The 9,474-nt window shown below is 41.5% G+C and overlaps 1 protein-coding gene across 1 annotated transcript in view; it reads left to right on the top strand.

Annotated features, from left to right (window-relative positions):
• The first annotated feature begins 7,177 nt into the window (after positions 1 to 7,177).
• The window catches only part of USP3 (ubiquitin specific peptidase 3), a 52,840-nt gene continuing 50,543 nt past the window's right edge, over positions 7,178 to 9,474 (top strand). The window contains exon 1 of the mRNA XM_031046027.2: positions 7,178 to 7,196. The gene's annotated coding sequence lies outside the window, so the exon portion shown is untranslated. The remainder of the gene's footprint in view (positions 7,197 to 9,474) is intronic.

Below are 9,474 nucleotides of genomic sequence, written 5' to 3'. Positions count from 1 at the left end.
GAAGCAGCTGTGGTTGAGCACAGGTCCTCGCTCATACTTCTCCTTAGTATTTTGTAAACCTAGATTATAATTCTGCTTGTTTTGGTTCAGCAAGATGTAATCTAGTATGAGCTTTAGTGAAAATGTTTTTAACATGGCTTTTTAATCGCCATTGTCTAAAAAAGAAGTATGCTGTCTGCCATGTTTGTACAGAGAGGCAATGCCGAGTGTGTGGAAGCATTTGATCTATCAGCACATGGTTGCTGCTGCATGCAGGATCTGTAACCCACTGAAGTTTTGGGAATAGAATTTTGTAGGTTGCTGTAGAAGAAATTGTTCTGTCAGCAGCCTTCATGTAACTGGCAACCTGTCTGACAAACTGCTAAGGCTGGTATCAGTAACAGTTGAAACTTGCCTCCTCTACAGAAGGACCCTGTTGTGTAGGAGGGCGTGGGCTGAGCTATCTGCCAAACTGCGTTTTCATATCTCCTTCCTACCTCTTGTCTGCCAGTGTTGTTGAGAAGTTCACTGTGCTGAAGTGTGCTCTGATCCTTAGAATCTCCCTCAGCTGTTTTTGGCATTTTCACAAGCTACACCTTTCCTTCCCCAGTTTCTGCTGTAGTTTGCCTTCACGTCCTTAGGAGGAATTCCAGACAGTGCTTGTGCTTTCAAGGCTGGCTGGATAGAAGGCTGTTTGCTTGCAAAACTAAAACTTCAGAAAAAGTCCAGCTCCCTGACTGTATTCTGCACACACCACACAGGGCTTGCCATTTTATCCCATCTTCAAGAAATTTTAGGTTGATAGCAGTTGGGTTTCGTCTCAGCATCAGTCCAAGGCAGAGACAAAGCAAGGTTTTCATAGGGTTCGTGAGAAGCAGTAGATTCGGATCCCCAGTGTAAAAGGTCAGGTTGAAATTTCGTGGTGTGGAATTTATCAATCACTGGCTTGCGCTGTCTCCTAACATACAGTTAGTAGTAAATCATAAGGCAGTAGAAGCATACAGACTGATGTGATAGTCACCTTGAAAAGTGCATGGGTCAAGTTTAAGGCAACTCATTGTGCTCAAAAATGTCCTTCCTGAATGTGGGTGTTAGCCACGTTAAAATACATGTTTATTATGTTGCATGTAGTAAGTAGACTAAGAACAGATCATGTGGATAATGGAGAAAAAAACAAAACGCAACCGCCCAGCAGGACCATAGGCTTCAGAGGGCCTCCATGTTGCCTTGAAATTCCCTGTTGAATGAAAGTGAAGAATCATAAAATCACAGAATCATAGAACAGTTAGGAAAGGACCTTAAGATCATTTAGTTCCAACCCCCTGCCATGGGCAGGGACACCTCACACTAAACCATGCCACCCAAGGCTTCATCCAACCTGGCCTTGAACACTGCCAGGGATGGAGCATTCACTACCTCCCTGGGCAACCCATTCCAGCACCTCACCACCCTTGCAGTAAAGAATTTCTTCCTTATATCCAGTCTAAACTTCCCCTGTTTAAGTTTTAACCTGTTACCCCTTGTCCTATCACTATAGTCCCTAATGAATAGTCCCTCCCCAGCATCCCTATAGCCCCCCTTCAGATACTGGAAGGCTGCTATGAGGTCTCCATGCAGCCTTTTCTTCTCCAGGCTGAACAGTCCCAACTTTCTCAGTCTATCCTCACATGGGAGATGCTCCAATGTTGGGGAAAAATAGAGTCCCCAGTGTTTGAGGCCCTGACCCAGTTATCAGGCAGCACTCCCCACCTGATTCGGTTAAGGATCAGGAATCCTTTATAAAAGCAAGAGCAAGTGCAGGGTGCTGTCTGGCCTGATTATAGATTTGCTTAGCAGCTCCATTGTTTCTATTCCTCAGTTTTTCTACCTTGTATTCTCTAGAGCAGTTGATTGCAAAGCTTTCAGTTTTGCTGGTCTCAGTTGAGACAGTGGTGAAGCTTGGCTGATTTATGCTACAAGAGTTCCCTGTAGCAATGGTACCAAAATATTATCCCCATCTAACTGCAATGCAGCTAACCTGGAGTTTGCAGTACAGGCTGATTTTCTCCAGATTACACTGAAACTTAGGCTTCTGAGGCAGCTCAACATGACAGACACAAAGAAATAGTAAACACTACCTCAGCCTCACAGTGTACAAACAGAACTGCTTTAAAAACAGATAATTCCCTTTATTAAGGTACACTTCAAAGGGCAGAAGGTGCACTGTTACCAGCACAGTTATTTTCAGTCAAGTTAAGCTGTACCGGTTTTTCCTCCCAGTCTCAATGTAGAATTGGGAACAGAAAAAGAGGTGGGACATTGCCTCCCAGGGAATAGGGCTGTGGAAATTAGACAGTGATAGGGTAGATGGCCATTAAGTAAGGAAAATTAGAGAATTACTCACTTTCATGGAGACATTTATGATTAGACCTGGGCAGTGCTATAACCAAGTCCATAACCAAGACAGCCCTCTATGACACCTGTTCAAGAGCTCTGTGTTTCTTTGCAGGGCATATGAAGTGCTGCAGACCACCTTCCTGAGTAACTTAGATCAGCAAAACACTGATTTAGTTAGAAAATTTACTCCTTGTTTTCCATAGTACATCTGAACATGTGATTTCCTTCAGGAGATACATGAACTCCCTCGAATGTATTACACTGGGGCTGCTATGACCACCAGCCAAGATGATCACTGCTGCTTTCTGTAGTGATCAGGCTTAACTATGCTAAATAGAATACGTAACTACTTGAAAAGAGAATTCCAGCTGCTGCTGACCTTGTGGGCCTTGTGGATTTGCTTACCCTGCTGACCTAGGGGATGATAACACCTATATCAGCATAGTTATTAACAGCTGCAATTTTTCCATACTGTATGGAAAAAGTTAAATGAGCTCTGCAGTTGAGATTCCAGCTGCCAGGAATATTTCTGACACGCGCATTTTTATATTTACTTACTAAATCAAACTGCCTTTGTCAAACAGACACATTCCACAGCGGTGGGCTCAGGAATTTTGGAAAAAGGAAATGAAACTAATAATTCCAGCAATTCCAGGTTGCAAGAAATTATAAATACTCCCCAAAATAGTATACCCTTGTAGAAGAAATTTCTGCTACAGGGCTATTCTGACTATCCCCAGTGAAGTCCAGTTCAAGGGTTCTTGCGTGTTCTGAAGTATATGCTAAATGGGCTGGGAACTGGCCGACTGAGCAGAGCAGCATTCCAGGATTTCCTCTGTGAGGAGGCCAGGCATTACTGTGTGTGGCCAACTGCACAAATTCATGTCCATTTCTGCAACCTTTCTTTCTGTTCAAAGTAGCATTCAGATTTAGAACCTGTCTTCCCTGAAGTCAGCAGGTTTACTGAATTTATCTGACTCAAAACATATCATATTGACGCAGATGTAAAGCTCCCTATGAGTGCACACATTGGTTTGTTCAGAGTACATTTTCAGAAGGATTAATTTCTCTTGAACTGCTGCATTGAATTTAACCTCTTACAGTGAAACATGACTGCAAAGCAGCTTGGCCTCAGGTCCCAACTGCTGGGAAAACTCAACTAGTATTTAAACAAGAGACTAAACTGTGATGCTTAGAATAGGTTAAGCAGCACCAATGAAAGCAGTAGAGTGAATGGTGTATTTACAGTGGCTGTAACTATAACCAATTAGAGATATTTCTAATAATGTCATGCATGTGAGTCAGACGTCCAAATATATTGCCACTTAATTTCAAGGCATTACATTCACTTTCTGAGAAAAAGATCTGTCAAGTATCTACTTGGTTGCATGTGGGAAATATATATGATGAATAACAGTCTGGGTATATACAAAGCTTAACATTAACCTTTTTGATGCTAATAGATAACATGACTTCTTAGTCACAGGGATGAAGTAGGGATTATACATTATAAGTTATGTTATAAAGCAGGAATGATGCTGCTTTATAATCAACTGTGGGTGCAGGGACTGACCATGGTTGCTGTGTGCTCTGCAAGGGCATGGTTTATGCTATGTAACTTTTAAGATATGAGAATAACCTCGTATGTGAGTGGAGCGCACTCAGGGCAGTGCCTGACACTGGTCCTGTGTGTGCCATTCACTAGGACAGCAGCATTCTGCAGTGGGGCTGTGGAATTTTTCCCAAAGATTGTGGAAAACCGCTTGCTCTCTGTTTTCAGTAAAGAATATTGGGGTTTATTTTTTGCTTGAAAAGAGGGAATAATTATAGTAGCCTCTCTAGACTTCTGTAGTCAAAGTATGCCTTTCTGAATTCACTATTGATTCCTAAACCCATTCAGCCTTCTAGGAACTGTGAACTGCAGGGGTAGAGGTAGCTGGCAGGAGGAATCTGAGCTCTGCAGACAGGCCATTAAGCCTGAGTCATTACTATTGAAGTCTGTGTTTTAATATTCTGCTATATCCTGCAGTGTTGCCTTTTTAGGGTTTGGCAAAGAAAACAGGAAGATGAGAGATTTGCTGAAAGCCTAGATGTAGATGGGGAACACTAAGGCAGAACTGGTCAGCTTAAACCAAATGGAGGTCATCTGTAAAGCAGAGGCATCTTGTTTTGGTCTTTGCCTCAGAGCACTGTCTCTTCTGAGATGCTGTACAGTGATACTGGCTGAGGAATAATAATGGGATATAAAGTTGAGAGCATTTTTCTTTGATTGTGTTCTAAAGCATATTAAAATGGGGTTTGTAAGGCAAGTAGAGGTGAAGCTTTAAATGCTAGCTCTTTTTATCTGTTGCGTTTATCTGAATAACGGCATTATTCCTCTAGAGAAAGATCCCTCACCTTTTTTCATTACAATATTTGATTTCTCAGCCTGTTTAGGTTCCACTGTATCAGGGACTCTGGTCTTTCCACACCATTAGAGTCGAGCTGAGGACCTAAGTCACTGAGTGGGGGAGTGGAGGAGAAGTGGCAACTATATGAATGATGTGCAACAAGAATTGGTATCTAAAATAGGCTCCAGCAAATTTCCATGTCACCTGCCAGGATGGTGACCCCTGCCACCACATGAAAAGCACAAATGGTATCCTGAGTTATAAAAGGTTACCTAGTGAAGCTGCATGAAATAATAGAAGAATCCCAAAGGCAAAACTTTTTCTGTGGTCACTGCTGTGACTAACATGGTTTCCCTTTACTCATTTAAAAACATGTTGAGTATATACTTCTTGGGGGGTGATGAGAAAGGATCCCTGTAAGGTAGCCACAGACCATAACAAAGTTCCAGCCAAGGTTTCCAGCAGACCTAAACTCTGAATTCATGGTGCTCTCAGGTGAGCTTTATATAACAACTAAATAATAGGTATACGCTTGCGAGTCACTATATTTGTCCTGTCTGCACACACTGGAAAGCCCAAAAGTGGGGTTAAAAAAAGGCTCAAGCAAACAAGTCAAGAAGCAGAGTACAGCAAAGTGAGGCATTCTTCTAAAGATGGAGCACAGCTTTCTCCTCATTGCCTTGCACTCCTGGATCCTGACAGAAATACTCCTCAGAATAACAGGATCATTTTTTTTGCTGGCCTCTGTTCTGCTTTATTCACCACACACGGTCATGGTGTTGGCGCAAGAGCTTAAATGTGGAACACTGAAAAAGTAACCAGACAGAAGTCTTACTATAGGGAAGACAGGCATTCAGATATATCGGTTCTGGCCTTGTCTAGAACTGTCAAAGCTGGTAGGGTAGAAGGGAGTCATCTGGACAGGGAACCAGAAGTCCCTGTGCTGGATTTCAGTTATTGTCCGTGTGACTGACTAACTTCTGCTTAATTTCTCTCTCTCCACCTTTGTAAATACCTGTAGATGCTGCATACTTTCCATATGGCAGCCAGCCAGCCCCATAAAGCAGTATGAATCAGGGAGGTTTGAAAACACAGTGTCACTGCTTAGTGTTCTCCTTCCACTGGTGCAGTTGTGCTCTTTGCTCTGAGCAGTTGATGCAGCTGCACAGAGGATGAATGCAAAGGCCCCTTGTCACCACCTCACCTGCTTCATCAACACAAGATGGCTGGCTACAGTAAGACCAGAAGTCCTTTTGTATCTATGTGGCTGAGAAATGTTATGTGCTCATAAACTTCCACGCAAGTGTAATTCTCTTTCTGTCACAAAACAAAACCAAACAGCAAAGCCAAGGCTGCTTATGATGGAACAAAAAAAAAAAAAAAAGAAAAGAAAAACAAAGCCAAAATCTCACTTTATAGCTCTTTTCCAAAATATCTTTAAGCTGTCTGGAGTGACTCACTAATGTCTGCTACACATCGGGAGATCTAAAGGTATATTTTAAAATAAAACTGGAGAGATGAGTTAACTCTTCTTCAGCCTGAGCTCCAGATGTATTTATGGCATAGTGTTCTGAGTTAAGACTGCTCTAAATCAACAGGAGAACCTATGCTTAACCAACTATGGGATGATTAAAATAGCTGTCTCCTCATGTTGGCCTTGCAGAATGAGCTCTGCTCTGCAGAAATGAAAGGCAAGTTATGATCCAAGCGGTATTTTACTAGCTTTGGAGGCATAAAAAGGCTTGCTTGCTTGGTTTGTCTTGCTGGTAAACACTCTGCCAGTCAGATGTTGGTTTTAAAAGCCAATGTGAAAGAAGTCAGTGTTGGAGTTTTCCAGAAATGTAAATCTCTTAATAGAGACTGTAAAAGCCAGGGAGTTAGGGCTGGGGGAAGAAGGTGAGGGAAATGTGGGCTAGTTCTTCATATGAAGGCATGAAATAAAGGTGTGTATGAAATGAAATGTTTTCTGCTTATATTTTAAAAATATCTTGTAAAAATCTGAAAAAATCTTAGCTGTCATCCAGGAATGCAGGGAGTCCACATCTTGTGGCCTGTAGTCCTTTGGGAAGGCAGTGCTCCAGTGGTGCAGCTGTTGGTTTGGAACCTCCCCACAAGGGGATTTTTCATGCAGCCCCTGGGACACGGAGCTGTGGGAGTTCTCCCACCAGATTATTCACTGCGGCAGTCTTGTGTTCAGAGCTGCAACACTATGTTTCATACAGAGCAACAAACACGTTATAATAGCAAATTATGGGGGTAAAAGGGGACCAGCCTCACACAGCACTGTAAATTGTGAGCATTCCTGAAGAATATTCTTTTATTACAGAACCGTGAACTGCTGCAAACCATTTGCTTCCAGAGGTGCTGATGGAAATGGGAATGACTTCTTCACTGGCAGGCAGCACATGGAAAGTTTTTCCACATTAGTTGCATAGATCTGTCCAGATGATGGTAAGTCAAATGGATTTTTAATTTCACTTGTAATTTAAGCCCTTCATTTCAGCCCTTAGTGATGCATCTACACAATCCCTGATGACTTGCAACAAGCTAAGTAAATAGAACCTCAAACTGCTATAACCCTGAAATGTCTGTCAGTCTCTCTGAGAACAGAATACTTTCCAAACAATATAAGCAGCATGTGCCAACAACACATAGAAAAAGCACTCAGTGCATATACTTGCAGGAAGAAATGATCTCTGTAGGTAGTGCTAGTTCTTAATTTTCTTGTACAAAGGTATATTGTGGTTGCATATGGCTGATGGTTTTGCAGCACCACCAAAAATATCTGCTCATTTTCCCACATGGCAAGGTGAAAGAGAACTGGCCTTTTATCCTAGAAATGGCAAAATGCAGCATTGTCAAGGCAGATGAGAAGCTTTAATGACAAGTCAGGCCTGTTAGCCTCTGTTTCCTCAGAGAAGGACTGTAATAGGAAGCTTTACCTTCATGCAGGAATACTGATAGCTTAAGACCTGAATCTGGGAGCAAGGCTCATTATTACATGCCATGTTTATGAGTACCTAAATGCTCTGGCTATTTAGATCAGCCCTTTGATCTACTACAGGTCTTACATCAAAAGAAAATTATCCTATGGTTGGCAAGCATGTCTTGATTAACCTGTACTTCAGAGTTTTGTCCCTTACGTACCTGAAAGATGTTGAGCCTGCCATTTTCCCTTGGGCTTGCATTAAGTGGCATTAAGTGAGACAAAGGAGAACTGGGTGTCCTGAATTAGAAGCTCTTTTTGTGTTTTTAAACTACACACCACACAAGTTTAATAATTTCTTGGGCTTGGGTGCTCAAGTCATGTTTACAAAAGTAAATTCTCATTATGCTCTAAATGCAGGCCTGGCAATCTCTACCTACTTCAAATACCATGCTTAGGATAGAGACAGTACAGCAGTGAAGTCTGTCTCACGTTTCTAAGACATGATGGAACATTCAAAGTGATCTTCTATTGGAACAATAATAATTTAATGAGAGGATCACTATAATGAGATCTCTGTATCATTTTTCCAGCTGTTTGCTACTTTACAAAACTGTGCTAATGTGCAATAGGGGTAGATGGTGATCAGTTATCCTGTTTGTTAGCTTATTTTACATTGCTTGTATGTGTGAACCATGTGGTTCAAATTAAACATGGAATAGTGTTGATAGGGGTTTGTGAATCAGTGAAGACATCAGAATGTAGTTATGCAACTGCTGCTTAACTATCTTTAAGTGGAAGGAAGTACCACAGAATGCAGCAAGTCTTACCAAGCTTACTCAGTTGCTGACTGGAATATCTATTCTGGAATATCTATCCCTGCTTGTTAGAGAACCCTTTTAACAAAAGAAAATCTTAAAAATGAAAGGGTTTACTACAGTTATGTGTCAGATTCTTTTAGACACACAGATCTCAGAACATAGAGAAATGCCTGTTAACGTGGTACACAGTGAATTGGGGATGGTTACATCATATGAGAATGGATGAGTTACTAAGCACTTCCTGTGGGAATGCCAGTAAATCATTTTTCATGGTTCCCTATAAATTCCATAAATGCCACACAGGCATTACAGAAACCAGCCTGGGTAAACTCTAGAGCCAGCAGGTAGAGAAGTAGTAATGTAGCCCTGTAGATGTTTTTAAATATCTGCATTGGTTATATTGAGTCTAATTCTGCGAGGCTCTGAGTGAAAGAAGTAACAGGCATCACAGGTTTTAAATTCTATAAAAGGTCTTCAGGTAGTTTGCTTGAATGTAAATTGTATCATGCTCCATATTAACTTCCTGATCCTCCCCATCTACAGAATGCCATGCATTTTAATGAGTAAAAATATACTGAGTGTTGACTTCTACTGTGAAGCAAATCAACATCACAGAAAACTGAGCTACATCTCTGATCTTCAAAATTCAGGGCTACATATATCAGCACTTCATAGAAGTTCTCTGATTATGGCACATTTGCCTTTTGCTATAATGAGTAAATCATTTGGTGTTTGCAGCTTAGCAAGACTGCTTTGAAAGAAGCAGTAGTGCTCACAGGGTGTCCAGGTGGCTTCCTATTTCAGAACAAGCTCTCTGTATTTTACCATCTCAGTTTCAAATTCCAGCCAGAGTTGAAAAATCTCAGGTGGCCTTGTTGAGTCCTAGAATTAGCAGATGTTAAACATAGGGAGCAAGGAAAGGAAATCTGAACCAGTGGTCTCCTTTCTCACAATTCTACTCAACATTGTGAATAACAGAGCC

Source organism: Melopsittacus undulatus, chromosome 9, assembly GCF_012275295.1.
Source record: "Melopsittacus undulatus isolate bMelUnd1 chromosome 9, bMelUnd1.mat.Z, whole genome shotgun sequence".
NCBI lineage: Eukaryota > Metazoa > Chordata > Aves > Psittaciformes > Psittaculidae > Melopsittacus > Melopsittacus undulatus.
This window is presented reverse-complemented; position numbering and strand designations above follow the sequence as displayed.